The sequence below is a fragment of the Pteropus vampyrus genome, unplaced genomic scaffold (assembly GCF_000151845.1).
Source record: "Pteropus vampyrus isolate Shadow unplaced genomic scaffold, Pvam_2.0 Scaffold113, whole genome shotgun sequence".
Lineage (NCBI taxonomy): Eukaryota > Metazoa > Chordata > Mammalia > Chiroptera > Pteropodidae > Pteropus > Pteropus vampyrus.
This window is the reverse complement of record NW_011888894.1, coordinates 369227-387658: the sequence shown is the minus strand read 5'-3', so window position 1 is coordinate 387658 and position 18432 is coordinate 369227. Positions and strand designations below refer to the sequence as shown.

General features: G+C 32.5%; 1 protein-coding gene and 1 pseudogene across 1 annotated transcript in view; one reads left to right on the top strand and one right to left on the bottom strand.

Moving 5' to 3' along the window:
• EXOC6B (exocyst complex component 6B) overlaps positions 1-18432 on the bottom strand; it is a 543568-nt gene that overhangs the window by 182342 nt on the left and 342794 nt on the right. The gene's annotated exons all lie outside the window — the stretch shown is intronic.
• Positions 15192-15310, top strand: LOC111743435 (annotated as a pseudogene).

Genomic DNA, 18432 nt, shown 5'->3' with positions numbered 1-18432 from the left:
AGATAAAAATCTTTTATATTTCCAACACTTTTCATCTGTGGTGCTCTTCAGTCCTCTGTGTACATCTGTTTCCGTCTTGTATTACTTCTACCCCAAAAACTTGCTTTAACATTTCTTGAAATTCATGTTTTTTGGCAACAAAATTTTCTCAGCTTTTGATTGTCTGAAAAGTCTTTATTTTACCTTCACTGTTTGCTAGGTATAAGATTCCATGGTGACAGTTGTTTGTTGTTCCTATAGTATATTCGACATGTTGTTTCTCCTGGCCTGCACATTTTTTTGATTAAAAAAAAAAAGTATTTAGTCGTTTCATCACTGTTTCTCTGTATGTAATGTGTATTTTGTTCCCTCTGGTTGCTCCTAACATTTTCTTCCAGCAACTTGATTATGATGTGCATTGGTGTGTGTGTGTGTGTGTGCGTGTGTGTATGTGGTGACCTGCTTGGTGTTCATCAAGGTTCTTGGAAATGCAAGTTTATAGTTTTCATCAAATTTAAAATGGTTTCAATCATTATTTCTTCAAATACTTTTCCTTTTCCTTCTTCTTTCTTGGAAAGCCAATCAGACATATGTGACACTGTTTGATATTGACCCAGATATAATTGATGCTCTCCAAAATTTTCTCCCTGTTGTTTTTTATTTCTATACTTAAGTTTGGATAGTTTTCATTGCTCAGTATTTTAAATTTCCCAACCTCTTCTAAAGCTGCTGATTTTTGCTACTAATCCAATACAGTATATATTTTTTATTTGATTTTTTTGTCTTTAAAAGTTCCATTTGACTCATTTTTATAACCTCTATTTCTCTCCTTATATTTATATTTACCTTTAAAACTTGAACCTATTGAGCATGTGTGTGTGTGTGTGTGTGTGTGTGTGTGTGTGTGTATGAGCAGTTTTAAAGCATTCATCTGCCAATTCTGTCACCTCTGTCATTTGTGCAACTTTTTCTATGGACTGATTCTTTTCCTTGCAATGGCTCATACTGTCCTGTTTCTTGCGACATCTAGTAAATTTTTATTGAACACTAGATGTTGTGAATTTTAGGTTGTTGAGTGTCTCTATTTTGTTGAATTTCTTTAAAGAGTATTAACTTTAGTTATGGCAAACAATTCAGTTTCTTTTAAAATTTCGAGGTTTGTTGATATGCACTTTTATGTAGAGATCAGAATCATTAGGCCTAATAGAAATCTAACTGTAGACCCACTACTAACCACTCTCCTGGTGGCTCTACTAAATGCTTCAAGAGTTCAGTGGAGTCTTTCCCTTCTTATAGGTTGAAATTTTAACATCCTCCTTCCTTGTGTGAGTTTTGGCAATTGTGATCAGCTTCTCCACACTGGCAGTTGTTTTTTGCCTGACCTCATGGATTTTTCCTACACATGAACAGCTTAGTATTCAGCCAAAGCTTCAAAGGGATACCAATGCAGATTTGGGTGCTATTCCTCAAGAACATCTCAACACTGCTTCCTTACAAATACTGACAACCTCTTCCCCAAACTCCAATCTTTGTCTTCCTAACTCAACACTACTACCATGCTGTGCTTAGGTTACCTTGGGTACCCTACTTGTACCACAGTTTGCAAAGTACCTGAAGGCAGATTGCTAGGGCTATGTTTCATTTGTTTACCTTCTTTCAGATATCACAGCCCTGTACTGCCTGCTGTCCAATACCTGAAAACAGTTATTTCACTTATTTTGTCTAGTATTCCAAATGTTTATGGTCAAGAATAAATCTAGTACCAATTATTGCAACATGGCCAGCAGAGAGCACCTCATCTTTATTTTTGAAAGATATTTTTTGCTGGGTACTGAATTATATATTGACAGTTTCTTTCACTTTTGGAATTTTAAAAGTCATTCTATTGTCCTCTGGCCTCCATTGTTTCTATGAGAAGGCAGCCATCATTCTTATTATTTTTCCTTTGAATGTGTTTTTGTTCTATAGCTGTTTTAAGATTTTTCTTTATATTTAATATTCATATACCTAAGTATATATATTTTTGTATTTCTCCTGCATGGGTTTGCTGAACTTCCAGACTCTGTGGATTGGTGCATTTCCACAGATATGGAAAATTCTCAGGCATTATTTCTTTAAGTAGTGCTTCTGTACCATTCTCATTCTTTCCTCTCCTGAGATTCCAAGTACACGCATGTTACATTTTTCAACTGTGCTTCATCTCTCTTTTATGCTCCATTCCCTTTTTAAAATTAAAAATAAAATTTTTCTTTTTTGTCTCGATTTGTGTTCATGTTTAGGTGTTTTCTATAGCCTTATCTTTGAGTTCACTAATCTTGACATCTGCTTAAAACTTCACTTAAGGAGCTTTTCATTACAGATTCTGCATTTTGCTATTCTAGAATAAACATCTGATTCTTAATATCTATTTAAATAATTCATCTTTTTTTTCCATATTTTGTCCATTCTTTCTTGTCTTCTTTAACACATTAATCATAGTTATTTTAAAATCTTTGTTTTCTAGCATAAATATCTGGATTATCTAATGATCTACTTCTATGACTATTTTAACTTTTGATTATGTCAGTTTTTCTGCTTATTAGCATATTGAGAAACTTTGTTTTATATGCTATACATTGCAGATAAGCTACTATAGAGGCTCTTGATTATTTTATATTCCTCAATAGAGTTTTGAGTTTTGTTAAGGTAGGCAGTTAAATTATTAGTGGACTACCTGATTTTGTTGGGTTTGTTTGTAAAGTTATAGTGGGTCCATTTTAGTTTTGTTGCTCTTAGGACCTTGTCCTTAACCCTTGCAAATGGCTTTACTGATATTTAAACTGAAAAGCCACATTACTCATCAGGTCTCTCTATGTATCCAATTCTCAATGTCTCTGGCTGTGCAACTTCTGGAGTATTTACTCATATTCCAGCAGCTGTCTTCTAAAGCCCCAGAGTGTGCCCTATTCATATTCAGCTTAGAAATTAGCCAAGGACTGAAGGGGAATTTTATAAAAACATTTTGGGGGGCTCTTTCTCTCTTTCTTTCTTTTTTGATATCCTGTTCCTCTAAAACCTATTCTTATTGACATCCCAAGCACTGATCCCTTCCTCTTTTTGACAATACTCAGATTTTTATTTTGTCCAGTTTTTATATTGTTTATACTTCAGGAGAGTCTGATACTATGGCATCACAACTAGAACCCTAAAAGAATCTTTTTACCTGACTAATTTATGTTGAACCAGAAATAAACTATAATAACCTCCTAAAGAATTTCTTCCTGGTCGATAATTTTATATGTCTTACTCTTCCAATATCAGCTTGGCAAGTAGTTCTGCATTATAAAGAAAATACATACATATATATTTTTTTGAGCCCAAAATTATAGTAAAGGATAAAGGGTAGCCAATTAATCAGTACATTACAAAATAATAATAATATCACTGGCAAATACATTAATTTGTATCGTTCTACTGCCATAGACTAAAAAAGTATCAGAAAACAAAGGAAAAAGTATAAAGGTAAACAGAAATTACAGGTATGTGATTTAATGAAAACCAACCTGAACATATAAACATTAAATACAATTCCTTAGACCATCAACTTTAACCTTTGTCTCAGTTTCATCATCTACAAGTTAGATTGATATAATGGTTAAATAAAAATAATTCCTATGTAGCACTTAGAGAAGTACCTGGCTTATATTAAGTACTTAATAAATGTCTTATTAGTATAATTTGTATCCTTATTACCTGCATATGGAAAACTCTTTAAAAAACACTTGGTATATTTACTTAAAATATATTTTATGAGTGCATAATATTTTACTAACCATTTGTACCTTTCATAGTCATACGATTTTCTTCTTTTAAACCAAAAAATTTTGTCATGCAAAAAAATGGAAAGTGTACTTCCTGTTCTGAAGCAAATCAAGGATAACATGCAATTAAGTGCTAAATTGAGCAGAATAAACTGTAAGTGCTATATGATTTTAGAAGAAAAGGTTATGAGGCCAAAACATTCAAGGAAGGCTTCACAAAAATGGTAGGACTTGATGGGTGACCTTCATTACATCCCGACAAAAACATCGTGGAAATAATTTGGCTTACAATTTGAAGTAGATTATTCTATATTACCTTACCTTACTTATTTCTATTAGAAATAGAAAACATCGTGGAAATAATTTGGCTTACAATTTGAAGTAGATTATTCTATATTACCTTACCTTACTTATTTCTAATAGAAATAAGTAAGTACTTATTTCTATTATTTCTAATAGAAATAAGTAAGGTAAGGTAATATAGAATAATCTACAAATAACAACAATCACTACTACACAAACTTCCATAGAAAAGTCCTCATAATGAGAAATAACTCTTCCTTTCTCTTTCTTCAGCTCCTGTTCAGGTTAAAGGTCAACTTCATCAAGTCATCTCATTAACACAGAAATGTCTTTGAAGGTATTCAGTCTTTGCCATGCTTGACATTTCACCAGATTACAACCAAGATGCCAAAGAATCAGATTCAAATATTAATGAGCAAAAGGTCATGATGAGGTAATCTCCAAAGTTCTATTAGTTCCTGTTTTTGACCCTATCCAATTCTCTCTTCCTTTTTCCAGGCCTCTCATACTATACACATTTACAGTCACTGGCTTAGTTTCAAGATATAACCTCTAAACTGTAATTCTACTTGAAGTGCATTTTAAGTGGAGGCCTCCCAGATGCTGGATCCCCAATCCAAGGGTGATCTGTAGAGGTATAAAGTTGAAATTAAAAAAAAAAAAAAGAGAGGGAATCAGCTAAAAACTACATTCAATTTTGATATTTACTACTACAACAAAAAGAAAAATAGAAAAATTAAAAAAGAAACCCTCTCTTATCCTCTCTTTCAAACTTTCCAATAAGCTATTTAATAATGTGACAAAGCAGAGCATATTAAAATATTAACCAAAGCTTCCAGGAAAACCTCTATAATCTCAATTGTTTATTCAAGACCTTTACAAACCTCATAAAAAAATTAAGTGGGCTTGGAAAAAACACACCACAGCCATAGGAGAGAGTTTACAAAACACAATGGTACAGACGCCTGACTGTCTGCCAGCTAGTGGCTTTTAACTTCCACATACAACATATTACTCAGTTCCTAACTGGTCAATACCCTAACTAAGAGCATTTCTCCTCCCAAACACCTCATTAGCCTGAGTTTCTTTTTTGCTTTTTTGAGCTAACGTATCCTGTAGGTGCTTTGGTTCATTATTTTCTGCCAATAACAAATGCTTCATTTCAGAATATTTAAAACCTGAGGTTTCTCTAATAGAAATCACTTAAGATCTTTTTTACAAGAATTTAATTAGCTCTCTAATTAATCTCACTATGAGAGAACAGTGCATGTGAAGTGGTAGTGAAAACAAGATAGGACTAGAGTAGAAGTGAAACAGAAAAGAGTGAGGACATTGGCTCATATTGACATAGGTTCAAATGCTGTCTCTATTACTTATGTGACCTTCAGGAAAGTTGTTTAACCTTGGTTAGACTTAGCTTCCTCATCAGTAAAATGAAGTCAATGTCAGCAACCTTGCATAGATTGGATGCAATAAATGAGAGAATATAATAAAGAGCCCTGTACAGTGTCTGGTACATAGTAAGGGCTCGATGATTGGTAAGTACTTTATGACACAATGTTCCTGTCTTCTTGAGGAATACTGCCTATACCTCGAGGAAAAATTTTAATGAAAACTTAGTTAGGTCCTAGGCAGAATTAAATATTTCAAATTTCTTAAAAGGTGGTTATAAAAAAAAAGTACAACATACAAATTTTAATGTGAGCTGAACCCAATCAACTTTCATACACCTAGAAATCTACTTTGAGATAATCATGTTACAGGAAATAGAACATTAATATGAATATTTCACTCAGTCTCAGTTTGGAAGAAAAAATGCTTTTAAACCATCTAGATCCCAAGGAAACGTGCTGCCATCCCTGTCTCTTTCTCTTTTGAATGCCCTACAGGAGCTGTAAAAGAGGAAACTTTTCATCATAGTGTATCTGTGTGAAAGCACCAAAATATGTTAACAATTAGAGGAGAGGAAACCTGAAAGACTGCCTTGTTAATTGAGGAACTTGCTATCAAAGAACTCATTAAAAGGTAATGAAACCAAATGGCTATTAAAACAAATAACCACTGAATAAAGGTTGTCTGGCTAACAGTTCCTCAGTACAGCTTTTTGCAAACAACCCCAATAGTAAAGACCCAGAGAAAGATGAAAAGCCACAATAATGTTAAAACCAAGATGGACGAAACTAGAGATGAAATTACCCTAATTAGAAGGCAGAGCTAAATTAAGAAAAACCTTCTGGGAATTCAGAAAGTGGGACATCAAACATTCTTGAAAAGTCTTCTACCATCTATCTTCTGTTCTCAGAGACTCTGGGCATTGCATAATAGAGAAGAAGGGAGCTCTTCCTCTCTATACTTTGCTACTCCTAACCATTAAGTTAGAATACAGTTCTCCCTTTTTCCTAGTGACTCTCTGACCTACTCTCTGCCACCTAGCTTCCTCCTTATCTAAAGAGAACCTGCAAATCTTAGAGAGATGGCATAAAGTGTGGTTGAAAGGAAACTGGTGAAATGTAGTGTGATCTCAAAGGTATAGTCCCTTGAGGAAGGTAAGAAAAAGAACCGAAGGACCTCTGTAACAAGACATGCTAGAAAATGACCGTTTAACTGCATTATACAAGTTCAGAACATTTTCAGAAAACCAGACATGGCTGAAAGGAAGAAGATGCCACCTTCACTGAAAAATATATTTGCAGAATATGTTAGTTGCCTACTCATTATCCACACTCTCTTCTACTTTAACAAAATAATCCTTGGCTATATAAACAGAATATTTACATTTCTCAGCTTCTTGTCATATATGGAAGGCAAATGATTTAAAAGTAGGAAAGTCTGCAAGAAGCCCTTTTGCCTGGTCTTTCCTTCTTTCTGCTGTCTAAATATGTATATGATGGCTAGAATTCTAGCAGCTGCCTTGGAATCTTGAGGAATAGGTCAAAAAAATGACAAAGACCTCAGCCCTGACATTCCTGAGGCCTCTAAGGTAATATCATTTCTAGAGTTGTTATTATGTGAGGAAATATACCCTCAGAAATTCAAGTTACTGAAGTTGGTTAGCTATCATTATTGATAATGGACAACCACATGAAAGCCAATAGAATCAGGAAGTCAGATGGAAGATGTGCACATCATTAACCATATAAGTAGTCTGGATCTACAATAAAATTCCCATAAAATGGGAGAGAAAGGAATAAAAGACTATCTATCAATCTTGTTTTTTGAGAAGTATACAGTCTGTATAGATCCTTCATGTCTGAGGTCAAGTAAGGAGAGGAGTAAAATACCAACGCATGACCCAAATAAAAATACTGCAAAACAAAGGAAAATGTACAGCATCTCTGATAATTTTATGTGTCAATTTGACTGGGTCATGGGGTTCCCAGATATTTAGTCATATATTATACTGGGTGTGTCTGTGAGAGTATTTTTGGATGAGATTAACATTTAAATTGGTAAAGTGAGTAAAGCAGATTCCCCTTCCTAATGTAGGTAGGGCCTGTCAAATTAGTTGAAGGGCTCACTAGAACAAAAAGGCTGACATTTCTGTAAATAAGAAGGAACTCTTCTTCACAGAAACTAATATAAAATAATATTGAATGTCAACTGTAATTGAAAAGAAAATAAATATTTTTTTTTTAAAAAAAGAACTTCTCCTGCCTAACTAAACTGCCTTGAGCCAGACATCAGTCTTTTCCAGTCTTCAGACTTGAAATTGGCTCTTGAACTGAAATTGGCTCTTACTGGTCTTGAGCTTTCAGACTGGACTTACACCAACTTCCTCGGTCTCCAGCTTGTGACTACAAATCTTGGGACTCCTGAGCCTTCATAATTATATGAGCCAATTCCTATTACGTGTACACAGACACACAGACACACACATACACACACACACACGCATACTTTATTGGTTCTGTTTTTCTGGAAAATCCTGACTAATACAGCATCCAAAAGACTCAGAGGATTATCAAGCCTCAGAAAATTGTATATTAATGGGTCGAAAGGAAATTTTAAAGAAACTCTTTGGTATCACCTTCTAGAGTATAAAATAAACTATTCTCAGTGAAAGAGAGGCATAAAACAACAAGGAGAAAATAGTTGAGGTGAAATGATAGCATGAAAAATAAAAAACAACAGGAAATATAAAGGGAATGTGGTTATAAAAAAACCAAACATATAGTAACTAAATTAAAATCCACATAAGAGGGAAAAAGTGCAGGATTTAAGCTATGAAAAATTACCCAAGTTATATAAAAAACAAGCATGGATATTTTCTCAGAACTAAGGACACCAGTATGAAACTGAAAATTATGATAAAGTGATTAGTTTGAATAGGTAAGATAAAGCTCAACTGATGTTTGCAAAGGGGAGCCAAGAAAAAAAATAAGACACCAAGAATAATCAATGTATCAGAGAAAAAACTTCCAAAAAGTACAAATATTCATGCAGAAAAATCAGGTTAATAACCAAATAACAAAATCAGATTTTTCTACTGCAATGCTAAAACTAGATGACAGTTGAATAACAAGTACTGAATACTGAAAGAAAAAAAAAGTGACAAATTTTTAAACATCGAGCTAAAAGGTGAGAAGAAAATATTTAGTATATAAGGAAGGCCTCATAAAATATGAAACGAATATCTTCACATAAAGATATACATTGTAAGCCATGGTCTAAAGCATGGAAATTCATTAAAAGTGAGATAAGCTTAATAATTCTTTTAAATTAAATATAGATATCAGTATTTACTGTTGAAAAAAGACATATACCATAAAAAATAATACTGTAATAATAATACTCATGATCTAAAACACTGGAATACATTTAAAAATATAGGAGAGGGAGAATAAAAGTGTGTGATAAACTACTTACATTAAATATGTCACAAATAAAATTTTGATGCTTAATTCCGAGAATTATAAATTGAAGAACATTTTTTTTAAATGAGAGGACTTATATTCCAAACTGTGAGGATGTACAAAGCTAAAAAATATGACATATGCATCAAAACTAAGGGAACAAAAGAAACTTAAAAAGGGAAAAAATATGAAACAAAAAAACAGTTACAAGTCAATAGCACAATAACTGAGTATTGTTTAAATCACCCTATTAAAAGATAAAAGGCAAGACTAAAAACTGGTGAAACTGACTAATAAATAATAGGCAAAACCATACAAGAAGAAACAAATATAAAGGAAGAGGTAATAACATATTAATTAACAGATAAGTTCCATTTCAAGAAAAAAATTATTAAATAAGAGCCATTTCCTGTCAATGTTCTAAATAAAGAGCTGGCTGCCACGAGCTCTAATACAACATATAATATTACATCAAAATACATAAAGGAAAAAATTACAGAAAAGGGAATACCAAAAAACAGAACAAAATAATAGTAAGAGATTTTAACAGAATACACTGAGACTTTGACAGATCAAGCAGGAAAAATTATGGTAAGTGAGGATAAAATAATAATGCAATAATATGAATTTAAAAGATATATTTTGAACTTTGTACATTATTATTATCAGGAAATACATCTTCTTATCAGTAAATGGGGTAATAACCAATAAAATCCTGAAGGACCTCTCACATTAGTGCTTGGACAAGTGGATCTCCATATAGCTAAACATAACCTTAACTGTTCTGTCATTCTATTATACAAAAGAAAATATGTAAATGGGTCATATAGCTAAACAAAGAAAAAAAAAGTTAATTATAAATCTAATTATAAATATAAAACATAGGAGAAAAAAATTCTAAAACTTGGAGTAGATTATTTCTTAGATAAAACACAGTGAAAAGGCAAGGACTCAGCCTACGCATGTGTGTGCGCACACACACGCGCACACATACACACACACACACATACACACACAGCTGAAATAAAAACTGGTATCCAGAATACATTAAATAATATAAAACTTAATAATAAGAAAAATAACCCAATTGAATATATGGGGAAAAGATTTAAACAGGCACTTGACAAAAGAAGATATATGAACAGCCAATGAGCATGTAAGTCTCAGCATCATTAGGTTTTGAAGAAATGATGAACATAACCCAAAAAGAAATGCCAGCACATACTCATTAGAATGACTAAAATTTACCCAAAAAAAATAACAATACCAAACACTGACAAGAATTTTGAGCAACTGCAATTCTCATACACTGGTTGTGGGAATATAAACTTGTATAGCTAATTTCAAAAAAACTACCTGTGAGTTTCTTAGAAAGTTAAAAACATACATATACCATTTGACACAAACGCAAATTAAAGTTGAACCCAAGATTTGGTTTTAATGTCACACAAATAAGGTAAACCAGATATTATAAGCCTCTCAATTCACTGCTATTAGAAATACATACAATTATCTATAAACTATATTTGTCAGAATTTACAACTACTAACCACCTGTTTAAAGGTAATACAGAGCACAGGGGAACATGTTGAGCAACATCACAGGAATGTACCATGGGAAATCCTATAAAACAAATAACAGTCCCTTTAACAAATAGCGGGCAAAGCATTTTTTAAAAAAGGTAGAGTACCTACAAATAAAAAGAGACTGAAAGAGCCTTCCACATCTGCCAGTGACAATGCAGCTTATGTAAAACAAATCCTCCCACCAAGACCCACTATAAAACTTGGTAAAGTAACAGAAAACAAAACAAAACAAAAACAGCTGTTTGAAAGCATCAAAGAGCAATCAAGGACACAAGGATTTTAAGAAACAAAAGAGAGAAACTAAACATTGAGGTGACCTGGAATATCTCCAATGTTTCTTTCTCTTGGAGAATCTGCTTATTCCCAACACGGGCATGGAAGCTGAGAAGAAAATAGGTACCTCTCAATGATGTGAAGTCAAAGAATAACGGAGTTCAGAACTCTCAACCCCAGGTACCATCCCTCCGTCCCAAGAAAAAGGCAATCAAATAGGACATAAAATGAAGCTAGAGTAAATAAAGTATTTTGCAGAGAAATGAGACTGACATTCTTTATATTGTTTGCCTTAACTGAATCCTAAGCTGTATAGGGGGCATGAAACAGAAACAGCAATCAGGAAGCACCAACTAAGAGGTAAGAAAGCTAAGCAGAGTTTGAGCAGTTTCACAGAGGGGGCAGAAAATCAGGATAAGATCCACCAAGCAGGAAGGGTCCTGGTAAAAAGTCCATAATTCAAATTGCACTATTAAGGAACAAGTGAAGGTACAAAGTACAAAATATATGTACTTATTTGTGGTACATATGAACAATTTTAAAATGCATACTTTCATCTCTTGAAGAACAACTAAAAATAATAAACAAATGTGACCAGCTAATATAGGACAATGAAATAAGAAATAATTGATTAAATCAAAATAAAGCAAAGAAAAGAATGAAGAAACAAAAAAATAGATGGAATAAACAGAATGTAAAAAAACAGAAGGTAAAAAAGATGGTAGATTTCAACAGAAAAGCCACAGTAATTGCATTAGGTATATAAATAGTAAAAGGGAAATCTTTCGAACTAGTTTTTAAAAATACATAATTATGTTATGTACTTTAAAGAGATGCACTACCAAAGAAGGACACAGAGATGGGAAAAGACAAACAATTTAAAAATCAAAAGGAACTTTGTTTGTCTTAGTAAACATAAGAAAAAGATTTTTAAGGTATAAAAATATCCTTAGCGATACAAAGTTTAATCCAATGAAAAGATATAATAAATCCAGATTGGTATATACCCAACAAGCTTCAAAAAGATCATTACATAAACTATATAAATGTCTAACCAATGTACTATATACTTGAAACTAATAATAAAATAAAAATAAAATAATAAATATTAAACAAAAATAACACAAATAAAATAGACTAATTCAAATAATCAGAAGCATATTAAATATTTAATGTCACAATGAAAAAGCAACCTAACTGATATATATAAAATAATGCAGCACCTAACAACCACTGAATATGCATGTTTTTAAAGTTCCCATATAATTAAAGATTCCTACAGTAAGTCCCTACATATTTGATAGCATTAAATTCAATGCAGATTTTGGTCTCTGGCCACAGTGAAATTATGCAACAAATGAATTTTGAAAAAAGACACCAGAAAACCCTCCCCAACAACAAAATTTTTTATTTTGAAAATGAAGCAACGTACTTCTAATTAATCTATTGGCCAAGAAATAAATCACAATGTAAACTAAAAAAACTTTGAGCTGAATCAGGATAAAAATATAATGCATAATTGTTTATAGCCATAAATATATATATTTAAAAGCGAAAAGGCTGATAGTCGATTATCTAAATATCCATCTCAAAGAGCTAAGAAAAAAAGGAAAATTGCATTTCAAAATATATAATAGAAAATAATGAAATAAGAGCAAAAATCAATGAAATGGAAAAATATACAGGAAAACTGACAAAACCACAAGTTGGATTTTGAAAGCATAAATTAAATTATAAACAACTAATAAATAATGTTAAATTTTTTTTAAAGGAAGGAAGGTATAAATATCAGGAAGATCGGAAATCTGGACATCACTATAAATATCGACATTAAAAAGAGTGTATTAAAAAATACATACCGATAAAAATAACAAAGTAGATGAAATGGACAAATAACACAACTTACCAAAAGTGACACAAGAAGAAGCAGAACATCTGAACACTCCCTAAAGTATAAAATGCATTAATGCTGTAATTAAAAATTTTCCCTCAAAAGCAACCTTCTTCAAAAGCAAAGGCCCAGATGGCTTCACTGAATCTTCCAACATTTAAGAAACAAATGCCACCAATCTTATACAAATAATTCCAAGAAATAAAACATTTTCTAATTTATTCTATGAGGCAGAATAACTCAATAGCAAAATCTGATAAGGACATTACAGGAAAGAAACATAGGTTAACCTCTCACATGAATTATAGAAACAAGATTCTACACAAAATACTAGTGACACTCCTAATGTGCTGGTGGTGGAGTGAGGCAGGGGCAAGTAAAAACACCACACAAATTTTTACTGTTTTTAGACTGCCTTTTTCTTGATTCAGCATTCATTTGGTCAATGTTTTTGTAGAGGAATAAGAATCTGGAGCTATCTACTCCTTCATTTTGTTGACGTCACTCTTTGAGACTAATTCAAGCAGCCATGTCACACACATGTCATAGATCAGGGTTTCCCAAACTGGTTTCCAGAGACAGGTTCCATACTTCTTGATGGGACAATTTTTTAAAATTGTGGTTTCATTTTTGTGATTGTCTGAAAACATAAACTAATTGTGGTCTGTTTTACCTAAATGCTTATTTTTATGACTGAAAATCATTATGTGATTTTAGTGTTTAAAATTGCACTTGTGTTTACAATTAAGTTGGTATCAAGTATGGACACATTTTTGCCATGAGCTAAAGGCAAAATGTAAACCTTTATGTGTTTGTATAAAGTGAAAAACAAAATAATTCACCACAATGTAAAAAAGAGGTTAACTAAACAAAGTGGTAGAAACTTTGAAAAATCATACATTACATGTGAGCTTTGAAAATTCTGCATTGACAGTTAGTATTATTTATGTTGGGTTTAGCAATATAGCTTTAGCAAAATAACATTAATCTTATTAAGTTGATGTTGTTAATTTTATTCATTGTAAATTTGTAAATTTTGCAAAAAATTTATAAATTTTACAAAAATTATAAATTTTACAAAAAATTATTCACTATAAAGTTTTACATTGTTACAAATTCATTTTAGAATTTTAGTGGTATAAGAAATATATATATTTCTATAGATATACTTATATCTAATTTTTGTTTATACACACAGTACCAAAATAATAAATAAATAGGGGAAATTTAAGACACAAGAAAACTTTAGCTCTCGTAATATGGCAGGTTAGGCTGACATAACCACAGAAATTATGAATGAAATATTATAGTAATTTTTAGTTACAAAACTGAGCTTGAAAGGAAAGAAATTTTCTAGGTACTAGAAATGAAAAAGAAACTCAAAGCCAAAGAAGTATGCTCCTGAGCTGATTTTGCTGAGATCTCCGAAGGACATGAGGTCAGAATTATCTAAAAGCTACATATTAGATTTTAATATAAACACAGAGATAGGTCTCAGGTTTTGCAAAAGGAGTGGATATATAAACTAGACTCTTGCTGCATTTGTCAGTTTGGGATGCTACAACAAAGTACCATAGAATGGGTGGTTTATAAACATCAGAAGTTTATGCCAGCATGATTGGGTTCTGGTGAGAGCTGTCTTTCAGGTTGCAGACTCTCAGCTTTTCGCTGTATCCTCACATGGTGGGAAGAGAACAAGCTAGGTCTCTGGTCTCTTCTTAAAAGGGCACCACAATCCCATCCATGAGGGCTCCACCTTAATGACCTAAATACCTTCCAAAGGCCCACACTCCACATAGTATTACATTAGAAATTAGATTTCAACATATGGATTTGAGGAGGGCACAAATATTCATTCACAGCATCTGCATACTTCTGAGCCATCGAAAAGTCCAGTGAAAAGAGATAAGATTAAAGTGAAAAGAATTAGTGAAAAAGGATCAGATTACAGTGACATGGAAGCTTTGTTTTAGTCGTGCACGTAGTGTTGTGGGGGAGGAAAAGTCTCCCATGAGAAATCAAAATCCCAATGTTGGTGTGCTGTCAGAATTTACAACACCCATGAAGTACAGGAATCTCTAGGCTAAAATATGAACAAAAAATGGGTCCTGGATCAGTTAAACCCCTGAGACAACCAGGAAAAACAAATGCGAAAGAACTCAATAAGGACACTTTTATAATCTAAGAAACATAATTTCCTATGGAAAGAACAGTTCTTGTTGAAGATGAGCTCACAATCAAAAATTTAATACTGCAGGAAGATCTGATTTTTCATGAGGTAGAGTCTAATAATCAACAAAAAGAATAAAAAGCATAGACACAGATCTGAGATAAAAAACTTTTTCCTAGTTAAAATAAAACACATGTTTAAGATGATAAACAAGATAAAAGGAACTTAAATCATTACAAAAATAACAGAACATTATGAAATGCACAAATATAAAAAAGAACCAAATAGGACTTCTAGAAAAATACTGTCAATGAAATTTAAAATTCAACAGATTATGTCTACAGCCATGCTACCATGAACACGCCCAATTCTCTCTGATCTTGGAAGCTAAGCAGGGTCGGGCCTGGTTAGTACTTGGATGACAGACCACCTAGGAAGACCAGGTGCTGTAAATGTTAAAAATAAATAAATATTCAATAAAAAAATATTCAATAGACTATATAAACAATAGATTGGACTAGAAGCCAGATCTGAGCTATTACCCAGATAGCTCAGATAAAAAAAATTTAAAAAGATAAAAAAAATCTTATAAGTAACAAGAAAGAAGAGACAAATTGCCTACAAAAGTACAATAAATAAGACTGCATACAACAAGAACAAGCTAGAAGACAATGAAATAATATCTTCAATAGGGAGAAGGAAAACAAGACTTAATTTAAATTCTAACCCTAGCTAAAGATTGAACAGAGGTGAAACAATAACATTTTCAAGAAAGAGGAGTTCACATATCACTTAAATCTGAGAACATTTCTCTTTTTAACAACCAGAAGCTGAGTATGGTGACTTAGTGCAAGTCATAGATATATACTAAGTCTAGAATAGACCTTAGTGGTCACCTGATTCAACCCGCTACATGAATGATTACTGTAGCATTGCCATTAAGACAGTGGCTAGAACAAATGCCTACAGAGCAGTGAAGCTCACTAAATCATAGAGATAACATGTAACACTTTTTCCAGATTTTCTTCTGCTTGGTCCTATCTTCTGGAACTAAGGTGGCCCTTTAGCTAACAAAGTCAACAATTATACACTTTAAGCCTCTAAAATATCTTTTTTCTAGGCTGAATAAACCAAGTTTCTTTCAGATATCCCCATAAGATTTAGTTCTAGTCCTATGATACCACAGCACTTTCTTTTAGAAGCACTACAGCTGGTCAGCACCTTTTACAGATTATAAAATTAAAGCAAAATAATTGATCCAGGCATGCCCTGATGAGCATCAAGTAGAAGTAGACTTTCTTCTAGATCAGTAGTTCTTAAAATTTAGCATTCAACAGAATGCCCTGAAGGACTTACTAAAACAGATTGCTAAGCCAAAAGCTGAGTTTCTGATGCAGGACACCTGGTATGGGGCCTGGGATTTTGCATTATTAACAAGTTCTGTGGTAATACTGATACTGCTGTTGTTGCAGGGACCACGTTTTTGAAAACTGTTAGATGATATTCTTCTATAGCACAACTTAGATCAATTTAGCTTTTTAGTAGATCTATTATTTTGCTTACTTAACCTGCACTTAGGTCAACTGAAATTCTCAAATCTGTTTTACAGACACAATTGATTTGAATAACCTACTTAATATTATCATTCCTTGTTTTCTATCTCTATTGAGAAAATCAACAAAAAGCATGTTACAAATGGTAGATCTTTAATGACAAATTTATCTATGAAAAAGTATGTAATTCTTTATATTTTAGCTTCGGTTCATCAAGCTAAAAGAAGTTCCAGACCTCTGTCATCTCTAATTTACAAGCAAGCCAGTTTTAGAGATCTCTTGATGTCCTTTCCCTGACATTAAGAGAACTCAAAGGCTCTGCACTGAGTATTCTATAAATTATTTTCCTATAATCCCAGAACAACAAATGCTAAGGATGTCAAAAAACAATGAATCAACTAAATAATGCTTTCCAAAAACGCTTGAAAACTAACTGTTGGCTTCTTCTCAACTCTATGAATAGTTTATATAACTGTCCAATTACTAGTTGTCCAAAAAACGGTTTTACAAATACTTATCCAAAACTTTAAAAAAAAAAGTTACTTTCACATTTGAGTGCTTGACTCCAGTTAGCTAATGTGACAAGAAGACAAAAACCCTGCCATTTCCACATAAAATGAACAGAGGCTCTCTGTGCAAAGATATTAATATACCAGGAGAACAGCCTTTCAAGGAATAGATGCAGATGCGATCAGGGTCAATCATTTAAACTTCAGAAATTAAAGACCTTCACTAACCATGCTCAGTTATTTTTTGTGCCATCTTCTTGGGTACCAAAGTTCAATTCAAGTCAGTTTGATAGATTTGAGATAAATTCCAAGAATATAATCTTGAAGTCTTATAAAAATTTACCAGTCAGTGAAACTGCCCAGCTCTGCTCATACTTACTTCAATTCAAGATGCTTTGCTTAGCAGAGGATCAACAGACAATTACTGGATTACATTATAACTTTCATTATAGTTCTTATTTTCTATGCCTATTTAAAACACTATGACCACAGCCTTGACTGAATTAACCTGATAATAAGTATTCTCCTGTCACTGAACTGGTGAAAATGTTTTTGTACAGGATATAAACATGCTGTGTTTTTATATCTTTCTTTTATGAAACATAATCTATTACTATGGCACCCCTGAGGGATTCTTAAGACTCAGGTACTCATTCAAATTTTCAGCACAGGAAAGAAAATGAACTAAATTTAAAGAAAACAAATTTCCTGACTGAAGCTTTTGCTCCAATCTACCAAACTTTTCGCTATGAGGTTCTAAAACCTAACAAATCAAAAAAAAAAAAAAAAAAAAAGAAAAAAAAAAAAAAAAAAAACTTATACAAAGGAAAATGCTGAGCCTGGGGTCCTCCAAAGAATATACTAATCAAAGACCAAATCACTGGGGTTGCGGCAAAAAAAAAAAAAAAAAAAAGAAGCGGAGGAAGGAGGCAAGGTTTTCTCATATTAAAATAAAAAACAAAAACCTATATTTGAAAAGCGTCCTGAAAACTCTTAACGAATGACACTGTAATTTAAAATGTATGGAAGCAGAGTCCAGAAGTAAACCCATATTTATATAGGCAAATAATTTTCAACAAAAACGTCAAAAATATACAGTGGAGAAAGGAAAGCCTCTTCAATAGATGGTGCAGGGAAAACTGGAAAGCCACATGCAATAGAATAAAACTAGATTGTTGTCTATCACTACACAACAAAATTAACTCAAAATGGTTTAAGGGCCTGAATATAAGACCTGAAACAATAAAATGCATAGAAGAAAACATAGGAATTCAACTCAAGGACCTTGGACTTAGAGAGGATTTTATGAATTTGACCTCAAAGGCAAGGGAAGTAAAAGCAAAAATAAACTAATGAGACTACATCAAATTTAAAAGCTTCTGCTCATCAAAAGAAACCATCGACAAGGTAAAGAGACAACCATCTGACTGGGAAAATATATTTGCAAGTAACACCTCCGATAAGGGCCTAATATCTAAAATATACGAAGAACTCAAACAACTCAATAACAAAAAA